This window comes from Rhynchophorus ferrugineus, unplaced genomic scaffold (genome assembly GCF_030347505.1).
Source record: "Rhynchophorus ferrugineus isolate W39M unplaced genomic scaffold, kcgeb_rfMv2 rfM9, whole genome shotgun sequence".
Taxonomy (NCBI): Eukaryota; Metazoa; Arthropoda; class Insecta; order Coleoptera; family Curculionidae; genus Rhynchophorus; species Rhynchophorus ferrugineus.
Window position 1 is genome coordinate 5188448 of NW_027472588.1, and position 20143 is coordinate 5208590.

Consider the following 20143-nt stretch of genomic DNA (forward strand, 5'->3'; position numbering starts at 1 on the left):
ATAAAGGTAAATAACAAACCAGATAAAACAAGAATAATGGCGTACTTTATGCGGTTAACATTTATCGTCCAACATCGACATCGTCTTTATTGTTTCTTATCCGTCAATTCCTCGAGGACCAACCCGGATAATCAAATTATGTTGAGATTCCCGCGAAAGAAATACGGATGGGTCGCATTACGATCGAACGTAGAATTGGTTAGTTGCGGGGCTTGATAAGGGTCTGACACTTTTGTCCAACCCATCATTTCTTCTGCTTGCATCTAAAAGCCATAACGGACGACTGTTTAATTCAACAGGTTGGAAGGATACGAACCATCGATGAACACCGACATTTATATCATTTTATGTTCATATTCAGTGAATATAACACTGTACAACTTATAATCTAAATATTATTCTAAATACTATTCTAACTTATTTTAAAGTATATCCTAACTTATTCTAAAAACTATTCTAGCTTATTCTAGAGATTACTAATCTCACTATGTGTCTATTAATCAGTTCGTATGGTAATTTGCGTTTGAGCCTTTGCACTACACTGTCATCGCGCACATTGAACTGTTTAGCGAGTGCATTGGGACGCACTAATAGTCTTTCAGAGTACTTCGCACTAACACTCCGAATCACACTCATTATGGGTTCAATGGGGTATCGTGCTGAATCAGTTTGTTTGAAACGTAATATGGGGCATCGACGATGACTCACAACACTTTATTCTGGAACCTCTGGAGGATATCTATGTTAGATTTGCTAGTAGCATCCCACAGTTCAATACCATAGGTCCAAATGGGCCCAAGTATTGAATTACACAGTAAAACCTTGTTATCTAATGATAATTTAGATTTACGCCCTATTAGTCAGTACAATTGGTTTAGTTTAACCCCAAACTATTTACGTTTTGTCACTATATGTTTTTTCCATGTCAAACATCATAAGCTACATAGAAACACCAAAAATTACTATGAAGTTAAAGATTGGCCAAGAATAAGTGATTTTGTTTATGGTAAATCAAACGTTAATATGAACCTTTTATTCCACAATAAGATGTGATTTTCCATCCTTACATATAAAACTTAGTTTAATAAAAAATTTCGTCAAGGCAATGAATAAAAATAGTAAAAGATTTTTGTATTTGAAAACTGTTTTCTGTAAATTAAGTGATGCTGAATTAAAAAAAACATTTCTATTGGCTCACAAATAAGAAAACTTATACCAAAAAAAAGCAATGAATTCGCTGAAAAAGTTAGTGACAGGGTTATTTTTAAAGAATCTATCTCTACAAAAACCATTAATAAACTTTAAAATTCTATTTTATTTACAGTAGAGGAAAATTAGACTATTTGAACAAAACGATAATGAGGATTTTTTCTATATCTGGATAATAAGATAGGTAAACAATATGAAACAAACAATGTTGCGAACTAACTCTTATATTTTTGATTCATTTAACCGGCTTGTTCACTTTTCTAATGATCTTCTGCTAAAGCAGAAAAATTGTAAACACAATACCTTCAAACATTTTCAACATGAATGTGAGCTACAGTGTAACATACTGATTGGCTTCAACAACAATACAATAAGGAAATAATGTACGAATTGCTTTGGAATGTGATCAATATTTCAACTATGAGTCTAACAACAATCGTACCATAATTATTGATGAATGTGTTGAAGATATATTTTATTAATATTAGGAAAACGCCGAATTATAGGATTATTAATATTACTGAAATTTAAACTAGAATACTTAACCTTACCCTATACAACTATTAGATGATAATGCAGGTAATAATTTATTACTTACCGGCCATGAGTTTATTTTCCTTTAGGTCTATATTGAGAGCATTATGTCAACTTCCCTACAGCTACCAATAACATATATTATTTACCTGAAAAATAAAACAAAAAAACGAGTTAATTGATTACAAATTATATTTCTTATTCTACTATATACTGTGACACAGATTATAATAAAGTGGACGAATAATTTGTCTTAAATGTTGTTTATAAACATTATACTATAGCTAAAAGATTTGCTGCATGATATATATACATGATAATACAGTGCAGTCAACAATCTACGAGATGTGAAGGAAACAGTGACTGACAATCTCTATTTTATTTGTCGAACACAATTGCTGAACGTCATCATTGCTGGAACACAATGATTTTTGTAACGCAACAATGCATAACTTTACAAGAATATCAGTGTAAATGAATATCTGGCCTAGCACTCAAAAAATAACATGTTAAAACTGAGAAACATATACCACACTTTTCAAAAATAGCTGGGCATAGTTTTACGTCAATCGCTATTTACAAATGGAGACTAAATTTATTAAAATTTACCATTAATTAATATAGAACCCAAAAATATTCTGATTATTTTGTTGTTCTAATGGTCGATGTTTCGTTCTAGATGTAAAACGAGCAAACGAAACCTGACAGTGACATTGACGTTCTTCATAGAGTAATATATAGAGTGTTAACTTAATACAAATAATTTCAGAATTTTTTTGCGTGGTCTCAGCAGGATTTCGCCGAAAATCATTGGTTAGTTTAAATTACTATTACAGGCACTTGTAATGAAATTATTTTATTAGGTCGACGATTTCATACGCATCACGTGACTGAACTCTGACGTCACATTCTAATGACCAATTATATTTCAAATAAAACCAAAATGTAACTTTTTAAAATCATTTATTAATATAAAATTCCATATAAATACAAATATTATACAATATCAAAAAGCTAAAATATAAGTATATAATGAATTTATATTATGCATATAAATAAACAATAATGAAATATAAATATATAAATAAATGATGATTAAATGTGGATATAAAATGGCTGCAATCTATCTGAAAACATAACATATCTCGTGGTAAATATAATCAAAATTGTCTATAGCTCTTTTTCCCTATTTCATATTTCTTTAGTGCTATCAATTTAAATAAGATGTATTAAAGATTATATATTTTTGTTCCTTCATACTGAAAGCACAGTAGCACAGCTGAAAGTATGTGTCTGTTACTATTTTACTTATTTGATTAACATAAAAATATATTCAGAAACGATATAATTATTACTACAATGGTATTGTGAAAATTATGGAACAGATAATTAAAACAGTTTAATCAATATACGACAGAATGGAGGAAACATATCAAAAAGCAATACTTAGAAACAAGAAATTAAAATGTATAATATATATCAGAATTATTGCTCTGCTCTCATTATAGTGAAATCGAGGAGTTAAAAAGATGGCTTAAGCATCTATAAAATCAAGCTCATCTGGTTGGTCTACAAATTGTATTATATTATTTTGTATTAATGTATTTTATTAGCATCCTCGTTGTAAAGGTTATCTCGATTAAGAACCCAGGTAAATGGGTCACGTAAAAGAACCCCTTCAAAATAATTAGGTTTTTAATTGATGGCACTTTACAAACAACTTTATCAAGGGTAACAAAATATGTTCATGCCATCACCCCATTTGGACACATTTTGTGTTTAAACTGAGTGTAATATTTTCATGATTTCTTCTATTGTATTCCTGTAAATAATAATATATATGATCACAAATGCTTTATATAAATAATTGTATACGTACCAAGTAAGAGCAATGCTAAATCACACTTACATCCTTAATATAGCTAACTTGGGCTGTTTCTTCCAAGGAAAACTACGTCTGGTTTTTTATTTCCGCACATACACTGGATACACAACACTTTTGACGATGAAGATACATTATAATAAAATAATAGTGATTATATTTAAGACACAAATATACTGATTGTATTTTATGTCAGACACACAAAAATGGCGTCGTAAACAAACTGAAACAAACAATCGCGTTATAGAGCCAATCAAATGGCTTTGTAGGCCAATTCAAATGAACCAAGTAAAAAAGTGGTCTCAGAGCCAGCATTGAACGGACTACGCAAAACATTTCTTCGGTTTCGCCTATCTAAGTAAAACCTCTATATATACTCTATGATGTTCTTACGCCACAATTTCGAAAAAAGTAAATCAAAATAATCAGTACGCGGTAGAAAAAATTTATTTAAAAAAAAATCTATTTACTGTGATCTTTCAAACCAACTATGGCATGACTTCATTGAAAATCTATAACTATACGATGTTAAACCAGCCAGCTATTAGCAAATGCTAAAAAAAACGTTTTCCCCAACCTAATATGTTGTATATACTATTAGATATGAAAATTCAGTGAAATAGACTCTTAGCAATATAAATAAATTTGACGATAATCAGCAGCCAGGAAAAAGTAGGAGTTCCGCGAATAACTGGCGAATTTAGAGTACCATATTATATCTGTATCAGTTGATAAGACAGTCGATGATAAAGCGTATAAAATTAGTTCAATAAGTGATCAAGCAGAGAGAAAAATGTGCGAATATTATTATATATATGTGACTTATCTATTAGACACGTGCGGGTAGCCTGAGTCAGAATCATAGTGGGCTGTGTTGCGGTATATTAAAGGATGGATACGCCTGTGTCGTAACAATTGAACATTTTTTGTTGGTTTTTATTAGTGTTGGGAACTATCGACTGAAAACAGTCGAAACAGTCGATAGTCAAAAAAATAAGTCAGTAAGATAGTCAAATGCACGGCTACACTATTTTGTTCAATTTGTGATGACAGACGAAGATGTACGAACCCTTTCCTGTATAAATTGCGAGAGTATAACTCTAACTTTTCTTTATCCGACGGTAGTATAAGCGAGACGGAGATGTACATATTCCTTTACGAAATAACTTTAAAAAAGAAAAGTAAAAAAGTAATTACTGTATACTATTAACATGCAATTAATAATTTCATTTTAAACGAAGTACAATTACTTTTATATTTGAGTGTTCTGTGGAACTGTAAAAAGGAATTGAATTTTTCTATGGAATGGAATAATACCCCACAAATGTTTTATCGTATTTTAATATGTTAATTGCTATTTTTAAATAATATACTATAATGAAAATAGACAATACAATAGAACTTAAACAAAACCTAAAAACTAAAGATGTAGAAAAACAATTAATTCTAAATAAAAATTAAACATATACCTATTCATAAAAAAACTAATTCATGACTGACATAATTAAAAATAATCGTACAATAACTACTAGAGCTTTTTAAAATAAAGTAAATGCTTTATTTATTATTGAACGGAAATATTTTTCAACAAAAATCGAGAGAGTAATTGAAATATTATCTTTTTACGCTATTAGTTAACAAATATCGTTCAAAATGCTGTTAAATTAATATACAATATATTATTATTTACAAGCAAACTACCAAAAAAATCATAAAATTATATATATTACATATAAATCTATGTAAGCATAAATTGGGTACATTTTTGTCAAGGTCACTACTTGGACGACAGACCCAGAACATTAAAAATTAGTCGAATAAAACTAGTTGAACCAAAAATAGTACACGACTGAAACAGTCGATAGCAAAAAGCTATTTTTGGTTCGACCGATTTTATTACTTTTCACCAGTGACTGTTTCAGTCGACTGTTTTCGGGACCAAAGGACCAAAATGGGCTCAAAAAACGGTAAAGTTATTTTAGAGCACAATAATGCGGCGTCTCATAAAGCAAAACTGGTCAGGAAAGAATATAAAGCACTTGGATGGAACATAATGTCGCACCCGCCATATTCTCCAGGCCTTGCAACATCCAACTCTCAATTTTTCACAACAATGGGACACGCTCTTGCACAGCAGCAGTTCGCCCATTTCGAAGAAGTTATAAAATGGTTCGATGAATGGTTTTGCTCAAAGGACAAACAGTTTTTTTGGGATGACATCCATAAATTACCTGAAAGATAGGCAAGACGTATGGAATCAAATGACCGATATTTTGAATAAACGAATTTTTCCATTTTCTTGAAAATTCCGAAAAAAAAACGGTAATTACTTTCCGGCTCACCTGATAAGAGTAATGGCAAAGTCATGAATTGCTTCAAAAGTCCTGTACAATTCAAAACTTCCAAACTAGATCCCTTACTGTACCGTTCCAATTAAAACTGTAACCAACAGGTTATTTATATTTAAAACGATTCATATAGTCGTTCCCTTTTAGTGCTTGTACATTAATGTTTATTAGGATTCAATATACCCAATCAACTTTAAAATAATGTCCCCAAAACGGTTCTTTGATAATATGATAGTTGCAAAGCGATATGACTTGAATTTTTCATGAAGAATCTTTTATGACATGTTATATATTGCTTTGGTTATAAAAGAACATCCTGAAAATTAAATCACGGTCATTTTCAAACTGTTGGATCGGGGATTTTTACTCATATGTCAACATAAATCAAGATAGAAAAACCGACAATGTTTCAAACACGTTCGAAATTCCGTCTAAACATCCATTACTGCTGTCATGGCATATCAACGGACTATTCTACAACAGATAAATTTGTCAATGTAAATACCTGTCGCTGGTATCAAATAGCTAAATATAATTAAACCGGCAATAAATCTCGCCGACTCTTCACACACGCATCATACCTTCCGTATTTCACCGAAATTAAATGGAAAATCGCCCAAATCGTTATTGAAAATCGGATATATTTTAGGACGCTAAAAGTGTTCACCGGAAATTTGCCATAGAAAATACGATAAAATTGGCCAGTGGCAATTGGTGATTGGACTACGTGTTTTTATCGGTAATAGAATCAAAATCGTTTAATAAACTACAGCAATGGATGTACATTGTACTGTGGATTTATGGTGGCAATATTTATGTGTCCGTTCGGTTTTGATATATGGCGGATATATGAAGATATAAAACACCAGAAGACTGTCATTGATTTCTTGATGCTCAACTGGTTTCTAATAAAAAATAGTGTAACACAAAATAATAACCAAAATTAATTAAGCATTCATCACTATGTAAATGAATACACGAATGAAACTTTGGATGCAGATGTCTACCGACGATATTTGTTTTTTTTACAAGCATGACGCATACCTGATCACGGAGACTTGCCCTGGAGTGACAAGTTGGACCGGGTTATGCGGGACTGCCTCTGGGCTTACCAATACACCAAACCGAAACAGCCTCACAGTTGACCCCTGTTGATCCCTACTGCTACAGCATTAAATTTGGGGATATGGCACCCGTAATGGTCAGCCGTTATTGGGCACGAGTCCTTGGCGAAAGAACAGATAGTGAAACTAACTATAGATTCGCGAATTTGAGTAAAACATGACTGGATGCTATCGTATGGAGGCAAAAGTTATGACTGCAGCGACGGATGAGGTCGTTTCAGTCTGGAAAAGGGGGAGGTTAGCGGTGGCGCGGTGCTAAGCTCCCAGCATGTCGACCAGCTCGTGAACAACCGCGTTTTCAGAAGAACTTGAGCTGAGTTGGTGTTTGTGGAAGAATTGAGATATGAAGTGCTTGATTTCTGGAGTGTTAGTTTCTCTGTGAACTTGATTATTTCTGACAATCCATGGAGCGTTTAAGATTCTCCTGAGGAGCTTATTTTGGAACTTGAAGCCGTTTCACCTGGTTGGGTGTAAGAAACTTGAAGTAGACATTAGAAACGTAGAGGAGTACGGACCGAATCAACATCTTGAAAAATAATCATTTGATGGAAGTGGGAAGTCTGTTAGAAGGGCAAATCAGAGAAGATAGCAGGTTTGCTATGCCCGAACAACGTCAGTTGTATAAAATCAACGACTAAGTCATCCTATTCACTTGCATAACAACTCTTATCTGCTGGTTGAAAAAATTGTAGAGGATACACTGTTAGAACTCGAATAAGAATATCTAGCTGTATCCAACGTGCTCACCATAGTGTCCTCTAGTTACCACTTGTTCACAGTTGATCGCTGATTGGATCTTCGCCAAATCAACAACGTTCTTTAAGCAGGGTATGGTCATATTGCCAGAAAGATGGGAAAATGTTATAGAGAATTATGAAAAATATATTCATTAATAGTTATTGTATGAAGTTTACACAATAAATAACTTTTTAAAGTTAAAACATGATCAAAAAACAGACAAACCCTTATATTAGTTATTAGAATTACGTTATAAAAGTGATATAAAAGCAATGATAACACAAAATGTTTGTCTTTAAAGATAAAAATGATAAAATCATTCTCAGCTTCGACATACTGATCTGAAAAGTTGAATGACAACAAAAACAAGTTATTCTAGTATGAAAACCTATCATCCAACATCTGCAATTTACTAACAAACCTCTAAAAAAATGTATAGTTTTCCTTTGTAAGGCCAATTTCTGATATTCTCTGTTATGCCTTCAGCATACTTCCCATCTCCATCAAATGCTTATTTTACAAGATGTTAATTCGATACCGATCTAACAAGTGGTTAATCTATCAGGATTAAATTATATCTCTATCGCTGGGCCAGTCGCTTTTTTGATTCAGATAAGCTCCAGTGAATTAATGTTTTATTTACTGTCACATGAGGATGCAAAAAAAATCTGGAACAACTGGAAGAGCCGCTAGGAATGGTGTAAACTCTACAGAGCCAATATAACGCTCACCAGTCAAGAAATAAATTCCAGTCAATACACTAAATTCGTTTTTACGGATAGTTTAGAAAATAGCAACAAAATATCTTATTAACATCACCGTAAATTGTGGTGTGATGATATGAATATATAGAACTGAGCATAATACATTATTTGCTTTTATTAAACGGTTATCTCGCATTTATTTAATATACGGAATAAAAATAATGTTAATTCGTGTATTTAAAATTAAAGTAAAAGTTAAGGACGAAATTCCTTTTATGGACAATATATTTTTAAATGAACTATCAGACAAAGAACTTCCTCTAGTGAAACGAATAAATACGGCTAATGAAAATCATTCTTCTACAGGTCTTGGTCAGCACAGTATAGTATGACATTGTAAGAAAATATTTTTTTATATTCGGATAGCGTTCAAGCATGATATGTTTTTAGCTTCTATCGTTTAGGAAGCTGATAAGCCATAACTCAATTTTTGACATAAATGGTTGATCAATATCTCAGTCCTTAAAAACAACGAAATCATCATCTTCTTTACTAGTACTGCTACTCCTGTTACTCTCAGGCATTATTTCATGTTTTTTGTAACTTAAGTCATGAATTGCAATCATTGCCTTTAAAATGTTTGCCACTGATCTGTTGTGATGCTTTCCAGCAACCAATGCATTCTGTAACTAGCACTAGTGCAATATAGTTCAGTTTATTTCAGGTGCCAGTTTAAAAAAAACGATCAAATCGTCATTCTAAGCTCTTACTTGCGAAACAATAACAGTAAAGTGCCTCAAATTGTAGTTACTTACAAGTTATTTAAAATTACTTCTCTAACTAATATAAACATTCGCACTAATAAGTTCAGTTAATATACAAAAGTTTCGTGAAAAATCAAGACAAGATACTTGACAATTTGACGTACAGTACAAGTGAAGTAGACATAACACGTTGATTGATTGCCAGATGGGCATATTTATGTTATTTCCTGAACAACGTATCTACTAACTATATCGCTAAATGTATTTATATTCAAGTGTATTTTTAAGTAGCAAGTATTTAAAATTACAAAATACCTCAGTCTCAGGTCTTTGAAATACCAATTAGTAACATTAGTAAAGCAACTAAATTACAAATACCAAATATGTATTTCAATTAATTAATAACTACTTGTAATATAGCTGCCCAATCCTGTGTCTAGGTCTGTCAAAAATGTGACAATGAGACTTTAAGACAAGAGACAAAAATTTAAAAAAAACGGTTTCAAAAATATGTATTATTTTTCTGTACCTAATTGTTACTTCTAATAAACTAATTATGTCAAGAGCTTCATTATTAAACAACCTTGTATCATTCAGGACCACCATGGTAACTAACATAAAAAAACGGTCCGTAAAAGCGGTGGCGGTATCATCACGTCCGAAATAAACTGTCACCTCAGTTCGTAATTATCGATAGTTTAAATAGGCAGCCACTACCTACTCAAGGTCTCTCGCACAACAGTCCATACGTACCCATTATCTTAAATTGTTTGCTTCCTCGTTCGAAATTATTTTGCTACAACGCAAACTTCAATCTTAGAATGCACCGTTTTTAACAGCCAGGTCCAGTTGTTTTTCGTCAGCCTTTAGTCTATCTTTTGAATACACTTTTGTAGTCCAGCAAAATCGAAACTATTTTTTTCCACACGTTTGACATGATATCTCAATTTCTACTGAACCGATTCTGCTTTATATTTAGTCTGGATCTTCTCTATAGATTTTTCTATCGAACAAAGTGAAGAAAAGCGCGTTTAAAGCGTCGTTTTTAGATGCCACGTCACTAAAATAGCTAAATCGCCGAAAAGCTTTCAAAAATCCTCCAAGCTTTTAAAATCGATTTTGTTTATTTCTAGATTAGACTACCCCTTTGATGTACTATACCAATGAAAACTGTAACCAACAGGCCAACAGGTCAACAGATGCAGTGCTTTTGCATTAATGTTTATTAGGATTCAATATCCTCAATCCACTCAAAACAATATCCCCAAAGCGGTTCTTTAAATTGTTGGTATAGTCAGAATTTCAACAAAGATAAATCCAGTAAATATGATAGTTATAAAGTTATATGACTTGATTTTTTCTTGAAGAACCTCAAAAAAAATTATCTTGAAGCATTTCTTGTTAGCAATTTTACTTTTAATTTATTGTGTTGTTTATGTAAGTTATTTGAGTTTCTACTTGATAATTTTCGCTGAAAGAAAACTGTTCAGCTATTTCTAAAACAAATTATTAGTGGGAAAAGTGTTGGCTTCCATAACAGCAGAGCTGGACCACACACATCCTCATTCTATCGCCGTATAGATCGAACTTTGCACTATGTGACTCCCACTTGCTTGGGTTACTATTAAATTATCTTCATAACATAGAGCTGGCTTACAAAACTCACTGGTTTCGTTTTTTTTTCTTTTCACACACAAATGTCAGAAACTCCGCAGTTACGAAAGGAACGAAAATACTTTTTTCCCAATCCATTGCTATTCCAGGCATCCACATTCATTATAACTAAAATGTTAGTAAATAGTTATTAATTTTTGTTTATCACACTTTACAATACGAAATTGAATTTACTCTCCTGTCACTCAAAAACAGTTTATTTATAGCAAATCATAAAATATATATAGGACACGTTATTGTTACTGAGAATCGACTAGATCATTATAAAATGCGTCTAATATATCATTAAATATATCATAAATAACATTCAACTTGACAACATTGGATTTATTACCCATAACTGATATAATTAGAAAACAGTTACTTGGTTATTAGATTATTTTCTTTACATATTACGTATTTCTTGCAATATAATATCTGTTATATAGAACAAATTAACGCTACATGATGGTTTTACATATAAGATATTAACGATGTTCAGTCCTTAGTGATAAGAAAACTTTATTTAAAATATATCCAGCTAAAATATAAAATATCCCAAAAGAAGGTTTGGATTTAATATTTGGCTAAATGTTACTTATAAATGTGTTTTAAAAACAGCTTTATTTTTAGTTCAATACAATAATAGTTTTTGATAAAGTGGAGCTAACTCTGGTGAATAGGATGGCATTTGGTAATACCAACAAAATTTTGAAATGAACCTTCCAATTGAGTCCAATAGTCTGTCATTTGTGAGGTCTATATTGGGTGTCCTAGAGCATGCATATGGCTCGAAGTTATTATATCAATTAACTTTCTGAAATACTGACAAATATATGTTTATTATGGTCTCATATTACTAAAAAAGTGGAGCTGACTCTGGTGAATAGGATGGATATTGCAATGACTCACTGGATTCACAATTTCATGTTATCATTTGTAAATATAAGTATAACTGACAATTTATGTTTTCTTATAAATCTAATATCTTTCTTTTTTCTCCATCTCCCAAATTTTGTCTGGTCTGGTGAAAACACATTCCTTGACCTTTGCTTCCGCGAGGTCTGTATACTTTGGAACTATGTATTTGAAGCAATATCCATATTTAGGAAGTGATTTTACAAACTGGTTCATCGATCACAACTTTATGTGCAGCGATGGTTAAGGAACTTTATGTGGAGGTACCAATGTTACTGCACGTCGTTTTTACCAAAATTGAGCACCAGTTCTTTTGCTCCAGTGATTTACTCTGCTGTCCCATAGGCTCAAAAAGCAAGAGAATTTGGTAAAACCAACAATATTTTGAAATGAACCTTCCAATTTGGTCTTAATTTGCAAAGAACCAATTCAAAGTTTTTCCATGTTTCACTGAGGAATACGGAATGACTTATAAGAATAGAAAACATAAAACCTACCATTTTGAAGCAGAAGGCTTCTTTTTGATGGATCTACAAAAATATGAAATTGTGCTGTATCGTGTTGGATCTTAAAGGTTTTTTTAACAAATTCCTGAAGTCTTAGAATTATATATACAGAAATCAGTTGAAGATACTCAAATAGCTTCTTTGTTGTAGACCTGTGTCATTCTTCTTATGATATTTATTACTTTCTTCCACGTTAAAATATATGTTAAAAATTTAATAACATACATGACTCTCACTTTACAAAATGGAACAAATAATGGATCTGGAATAATTTTAAAAAACCTAGAGCTTCTACATTTTATACCGTTTCAAGCTACGCCTGACTGCTATTAGTTTCTAATATTTATCGGCTTTATCGCAAGCTAATCTTTTTATTTATTTACGACTGATAACGCTAAACCACACAATCCTATATTATTCTCAACCTTTTAGTTTAGATTTATAACCGATGAACTGAACACATAAAATTAATTGGCTTGAACGAGGCTAAAAGGACGACTGTATATACCGTCTAGCGGGAAACAGTCCAGGTTAAAAAATGTTTAATCAATGAATTATATCAATATAGTAAGAACTATATGAACTTATAGATTCAGAGGGTGGGAGTATTAAGAGATACATCAGGTGTGTTGCTAATTATTGTCCGGTTTTTCTAACAGTTTGTCATAAGTACGTAGTATTATGTATATTTTGTTATACACATCTATCCTACTACTTAGCAATCTATTTTCTTGAAACAATGATCTAATATGTCGTCAGATTTTCATCGGTAGATATATCTTTAGTTGAGTTCTGCATCCATTGATGCCATCTTCGCTCAAATCTTGGTGCATGATCTGGTACAGTGTTTCTCTCGAGTCAATAGTATCTTAGACTGCCCATTCCCTGAAGTTCAGCAGATAACTGGTTAATGTGTTGGTCTAGACTGGCTTGATAGTTCTTGCTGTATGACTCTATTTCTTCACCATAAAAAATGTAAAACGTGGTTTCTACCGCTAAAATATGGTTTTTTCAACGTTCCAGACCAAAAAACGCCCTGATATATATGGCCCCAGGCATTAGTTAGTTTTCTAGAGCTAAAACAAGCATATATTAGGCAATCACCACTAGTAGCATCCGAATTATGAAAGTAGAAATTGTATGGCCGAGAATCAGAACAATTATAACGTCGTATTGATGTTCGCGAATTGACTGAAGTCAAACGAATTAATTTGGTCCCGATAGCAAATAAAGATTATGTTGACAGTCGTTCTAATTAAACGTACTAATATGTAATTATACTGTAAGCAGTGCCCGTTCTAATTGGTAAACAAGCCGAATTATTAAATATGATAGTCGGTCTATAACGCCATCATTTAAATGCATGTTAGGATGGTAATATGGTTTCGGGATGATGGACAGTAATATCCGACTGCGACTAGTTTCGATTTTGTGGTATCTGTTTGATTAAATATGATCATGCAGATTACTAGTCTGTCATTTGTGAGGTCTATATTGGATGTCCTAGAGATTGCATATGGCTCGAAGTTATTATATCAATTAATTTTCTGAAATATTGACAAATATATATTTATAATGGTCTCATCTTAGTAAAAAAATTACCTCTGTATTCTCAGCACACTAATTTGGCTTCTGACTCAACGATAGACCAAATAAATAAAATTACGGATATGAGATTGAAAGATCGTAGAAATAAAAAAGTGTTTGTTCTCCTGTTTTCTATTTTTTTTTTCTATGTGTTCAGTTTAATATGAGCAAAATGTTACCCAAATAGTATGCAGAATTGTTAAAATCATATATATCGAATGTGTGCAAAGTACTCTAAAAGACTACTAGTGCATCCCAATGCACTCGCCAACAGTTAAATGTGCGTTAAAACGAACTTATTAATAAACACATAAAGTGAGATTTAATAATATTTAGAATAAGCTAGAATAGTTTTTATAATAAGTTAGGATAGACTTTAAAATAAGCTAGAATAGTATCTAGAATAAAGTTTAGATTATAAATTTAACATTAGATCACTTACTGAAGTGATCTAATACATGTCAGGATGGTTATATTATATAACTGAAATCATATAATAATACTTATTGCCCACGGGCAATAGGATAGACTAGAATTAGAACGGGCACTGCGTACAGTATAGTTACAAATTAGTACGTTTAATTAGAGCGACTGTCAACATAATCTTTATTTGCTATCGGGACCAAATTAATTCGTTTGACTTCAGTCAATTCGTGAACATCAATACGACGTCATAATTGTTCTGAATCTCGGTCATACAATTTCTACTTTCATAATTCGGATGCTACTAGTGGCGATTGCCTAATATATGCTTGTTTTAGCTCTAGAAAATAAACTAATGTCTGGAGGCATATATATCAGGGCGTTTTTAAGGTCCGGAACGTTGAAAGAACCATATTTTAGCGGTAGAAACCATGTTTTACATATTTTTATGGTGAAGAAATAGAGTCATACAGCAAGAACTATCAAGCCAGCCTAGACCAACGCATTAACCAGTTGGCTGTTGAACTTCAGGGAATGGACAGTCTAAGATACTATTGACTCGAGAGAAACACTGTACCAGATCTTGCACCAAGATTTGTACGAAGATGGCATCAATGGATGCAGAACTCAACTAAAGATTATCTACCGATGAAAATCTGACAACATATTAGATCATTGTTTCAAGAAAATAGATTGCTAAGTAGTAGGATAGACTAGAATTAGAACGGGCACTACCTACAGTATAGTTACAAATTAGTACGTTTAATTAGAGCGACTGTCAACATAATCTTTGGCAAATTGTTGACGTTCTAGGAGATTATTTTATTAATTTATATGTCAAAGCCAAAATAAAGTAAAAATCATAGTTGAGGCGAGAACATTGCGCATAAAAGCACCATAAGGTTAATGCAAAGACCGAGCACATAATTAGTGTGCATGTTGATATTAGTGTAATCAAGTTAATGGAATTTAAGTGATCTTAATGCGAAAATCTTGAAGTGATGAGGCATAGATTATACCAACATCTTAATTCAATACAGGATACCAAAGTATCGACGAATATTAATGTAGCTTTGTGGTCAAGATAAAGTTGAGTACTTTAACAAGATTTTCATATCTATGCTGATAAAGTCAATTACACAAAACAACTATCTGATGCTATCTGATATATATATTCATACGATTCGCCTAACTCCTTACTTCGTATTTCCAGCGTTATATCCAACATCCTCGCAAAAAACTATAAGTGATCAATCACTTAATTCTGCGGAAATAGAGAGTGAAAAATATGACGTTTTCTCGCTAACGCCACCGGTCATTTTTAATCCCGACGTTCTTCTTTTTATTTCGGTGCCTGCTGGGTCCAATTTCAACTGGTCAGCCTCGAAATTATAAAGACAGATTAATCATCGTAGCCGCTGAAAAATGGTTAAATACATAAAAAATATTTTCACCGGCGGTAATTAATTTGAGAGGGTGAATATTATGGTATGAATGTTCACATTATTAATATTAATTATTCAGTTAGTTGAAATTAATTACCGAGGTACATATTAGCCGTTCATATAAAGTCCATTTCTTTTTTACATATTATGTATAAGGCCGGGTAAAAAATAATTTTGATGTTTCATTACATACTGTATTAAAATCACATATGTCTATAAATCTTAATCAGTGAGTCCATTCTATAACGTTTTTGAAGGTAATAGAAGAAGGTATTTTCGTCATATTTTAATATTTACTTTCGAAACTTTCGAGATTCACGGTTGATACCAAATTATGTGATCAAAATACATATATATATATATATATATATATATATATATATATATATATATATATATATATATATATATATATATATATACGCTTAGCATACAGCTGTACAAGGTGCGACTTAATCAGTATAGCACAAGGTCGTACAAGCAGCTAAAGGGGGACCCCAATAATTTTATATATCAGATGAAGATAAAATGTTTCAACGTAAACCTATATTTGAATGAAAGAGACGGTAATATAATTACTTTTACTAAATTGTCTCTAAGTTTATAGTTTTTTTTATATATTTTAAAATAAAGAAAAATCCATGCGTTTTTCAAAAAAACATTATTCTTTTTGTAACTTCAAAACTAAAGCTTATATAAAAGTTTTTATACTATCATTTGCGTAAATCCATCGTAAACTTTGTATAATTTACAATTTGTATAATTTTCATTGACCTGCGATTATCTTACCAGAAATTACAGTAAAAATTTCAAAAATTACAAAAAATTGTAAATTTTCATGACTATATATATATGGAAAAAGTGTCCATTTTTTTTACCTCTCAGATGGCGACAAAAACTTCAAAATATATGTATTTTGGGCTGAAAAAAACGAAAATCTCTGTTAGGTTGCTCTAGAATTGATAGTTTTTTTTATATATAACATAAATTGAAATCAACTAATTTTTCGAAAATACACTTTTCATTCTATATAACATAAATTAATAGTTATAAATTTATAGTATCACCATACGATTCAAGGTGAAATACTGTGTATGACCTGTAATTTTCATTAACCTGGCATTATTTTAACGGAAATGAAAACAAAAACTTTGAAAGTGGTAAACAATCGCAAATTTTCACAACTATTTATGGCAAAAGTGTCAATTTTTTCAAGATAAAAGTATCAAAATATATGTATGTTCAGTAGAAATAAACCGAAAGTCCTTCTTAAGTTATTATAGAATGTATATTTATTAACATATATGATATAGACCAACTTGTTTTTCAACAGTAGACTTTCCATTGTATAACTCAAAAACTTTAAAAACCTTATAAGAATTGTTATACTACGATTCGATATAATATATGTACTTTGGAGCGAAATAAATGAAGATCCATGTTGTAATACGTTAGAATTTATAATTTTAAAAACATAATGTGGTTACATGTGGTTACATGTGGTCACATAAATGTTGTCAAAAATACCAATTATATTGGTACGTCACTTTTAATAGATGTCACAATAAAATATATGCAAATATCTAATCATTTTCTTCCAAAGAGACTGAACGTTGAAGAGACTGAATGAAATTCACAAAAAGTATTCGCCATTATCAAACACCATAGTATTAGTTGATACAATAGAAAACATCCTAAAAAATTCTCAACTCTAAATAAGAAAAGGAACAAAAGGCTCTTCAAAACAAACGTATTTCAGTACAATCTTTGAACTGCGTAAAACTACACTAACATAGTCGACACAGGATGACTCTAGATAGCAACTCAAAAGGAATCTACAACGAAAAAGATTTTACGAGACTCAACAGCCATGTCACCGTTTTTTTTTCCTTATACCAAGATGACCAGTTGGAACCAAATGGTCTTTTGCTGATGGGATAGTGAGTGTCTTGCGGGCGACAGCGACCCTGGATTACGACTGGGATTGTCGTAGTTAGTTTACTACCGGGGTTTTGTGGATGGGTAAGGATTTAATCAAGGTGTTGTCGTATTCTAAGGTGCCTATGCAGAACCTTACACTGAGCATATTCGTGAAATCCTTCACAAACAGGATTCGAGCTGTGTATTGACGTTCCTCATAAACCATGGGGCATTGAGTAACGCGCGGGCTTTTTTGGATTGGAACACCTGGAGTTGTCTCTCAGAAGAGACATTCCTGTACCACACTTGTGCTCCGTAGAGGCAGACTGGACGGACTAGCATTTTGTACAGAGTCGCTTTGTGGGGTATTGGAAGTTTACTTTTTCTACAGAAGAATGTAAACAGTAGGCTGTACACGCCATTGACTTTGCAAATAGCATGCTGTATTTGAGCTGACTATTGGGATCTGCGGTCGAACTCGAGACCGAGGTATGAAACTTTCTGGAGCCAGGGCATAGGGACTTCATCAATTTGGAGGCGATAGGCGCGGAACTCCTTCTTGCAGTGGAACAGAATAGCCTGAGTTTTGCTCGCGTTTTTTTTTGGACAGAATCTGTACCACGCAATAGCCTGGTTTAGCTGGTCTTGAAATCTGTTGCGAATAGCGTCGGAACTATACCCGGTTGTGGAAAAAGCGGTATCATCTGCATAAAATGCTGCGTGAGAAAGTTTGTGGATTGGGAAATCAGCCATATAGAATTTGAATAGGGCTGGGGCTAATGGAGCACCTTGCGGGACTCCTGGCGGAAATATGTTTACGAGAGGAGACTGCGTCACCGATCATCACTTGAAAGGAGCTACCGTCCAAGTATGAATCTATTAGGGAGATTAGGTCATTCGGTAGACCAAGCTGTTTCGCTTTGAATATTAGACAGTGGTGCCATACTTGATTGAAAGCTTTGGAGTCATCTAAAAACTAAAAACGACGCGGGCAGCTTGATGATGGCTTGAATGTTTGGCACGGAAACGGAATTGTTCGTTCGGGATTATGTGGTATGCGTCTGTGAAGTTGTTTAAAGCATGTAATATCGCTTTTTGGGCAAGTTTGGAACTTTATTTTCACTCTTGTTACAGCGTTATTCGTTTATTAAGCTTTGTTAGTTCGCATCTGAAATGGGAGCCACCTATACGGAATATATAATCGCCACATTCCCCGAAACAAAAGTAAACAGGCGCTAGTTCGCTTCCAGATGTTCGCACCAGGCACACGCTCCTTTTATTCCAACAAACAAGGCGCGAAATATGTTTGCAATCGATGTCCACAGGGTCCAGCTTTTTTCCAACCATTTTCGCTGCTTTTGATGTTTATTTTTAGATAACTGGCTAATAAATATGGGCGACAATACCGGCTACGATGCTGGTTAAAAACCACGCTGTTGAGGATACTTTCGTTATTTATAGACTTGTGTTTAGGTTTTGTTACTGAATGGATTTTTAACAACTTTCAGACTACACTTTACATGGGTCACAATATTTAAACTATCACTTACGCATCACAAGGCTCCATTCTTTGTGATTTTCTTTGTAGAAATGTCATTATTCTCTCTCTATTTTTAACAATAACTAGAGCAGTATATGTCTAATTATATAACATTTCATATCCTAAGTAAAATGAAATTATTCCAGAAACAAAGAAACAAGAAGAGAAATAATTGTCATCACTGGAGTCAATACGTTTTCAGAAGAGCTCAATCAATAAATATTTCTACGAACACGGCAATAATAAAATAATGTAAGATAAGAAACTCAGTATATAGTATCAACAGTATCTGTATGGAATTTGGTTCAATAATTATTATGTCTTTGCATTTCCGCTAGTGTAAAATATATGGATTAGAGTCAAGATCATATTTAGAACAAAAATAAACAAATAAAAGGCCTTAACAAAATTTATATGTTAAGAAAAAAAGATACAAGATATACTTATCGAAATATTTTCCATAATTTTCTGCAATATTTCCCCATTTTAACGATGTTTGCCAGTCATCCAATCACAGATTCATTTTCGCACTTCTTCACCATTTCGAAACCTTGTGTCAACCAAATCATGTTGAATCGATCTGAATGAGCGGTAACCAAAGGGCACTAGGTCTGGTGAGTACGTTGGGTGCGACAGAACTTCCCATTCGAGTTGCAACAACTATTCGTCAACTGTCTGAGAGTTTCCGATGCGCCTTCGTGCAATAAGTCCTCCAATTGATTGTTTTCGAACTGTTTTGGTCTTCCAGATCGTTCTTTACCATTGATATTAAGATAATCCCTTTTAAACACACAGCTTAATGATTAATGTATTAACAAACAGATATTCATCTCATCTCAAAGATCCAA

At 32.6% G+C, this 20143-nt stretch overlaps 1 protein-coding gene across 3 annotated transcripts in view; it reads right to left on the reverse strand.

Annotated features, from left to right (window-relative positions):
• The window catches only part of LOC143201942 (adenylate cyclase type 6), a 294077-nt gene that overhangs the window by 221147 nt on the left and 52787 nt on the right, over positions 1-20143 (reverse strand). Inside the window, exon 2 of one of the 3 annotated variants that reach the window (XM_076413159.1) lies at positions 1808-1834. The exons of the other annotated variants lie outside the window; for them this stretch is intronic. The gene's annotated coding sequence lies outside the window, so the exon portion shown is untranslated. The remainder of the gene's footprint in view (positions 1-1807; positions 1835-20143) is intronic. 3 annotated transcript variants of the gene reach the window in all.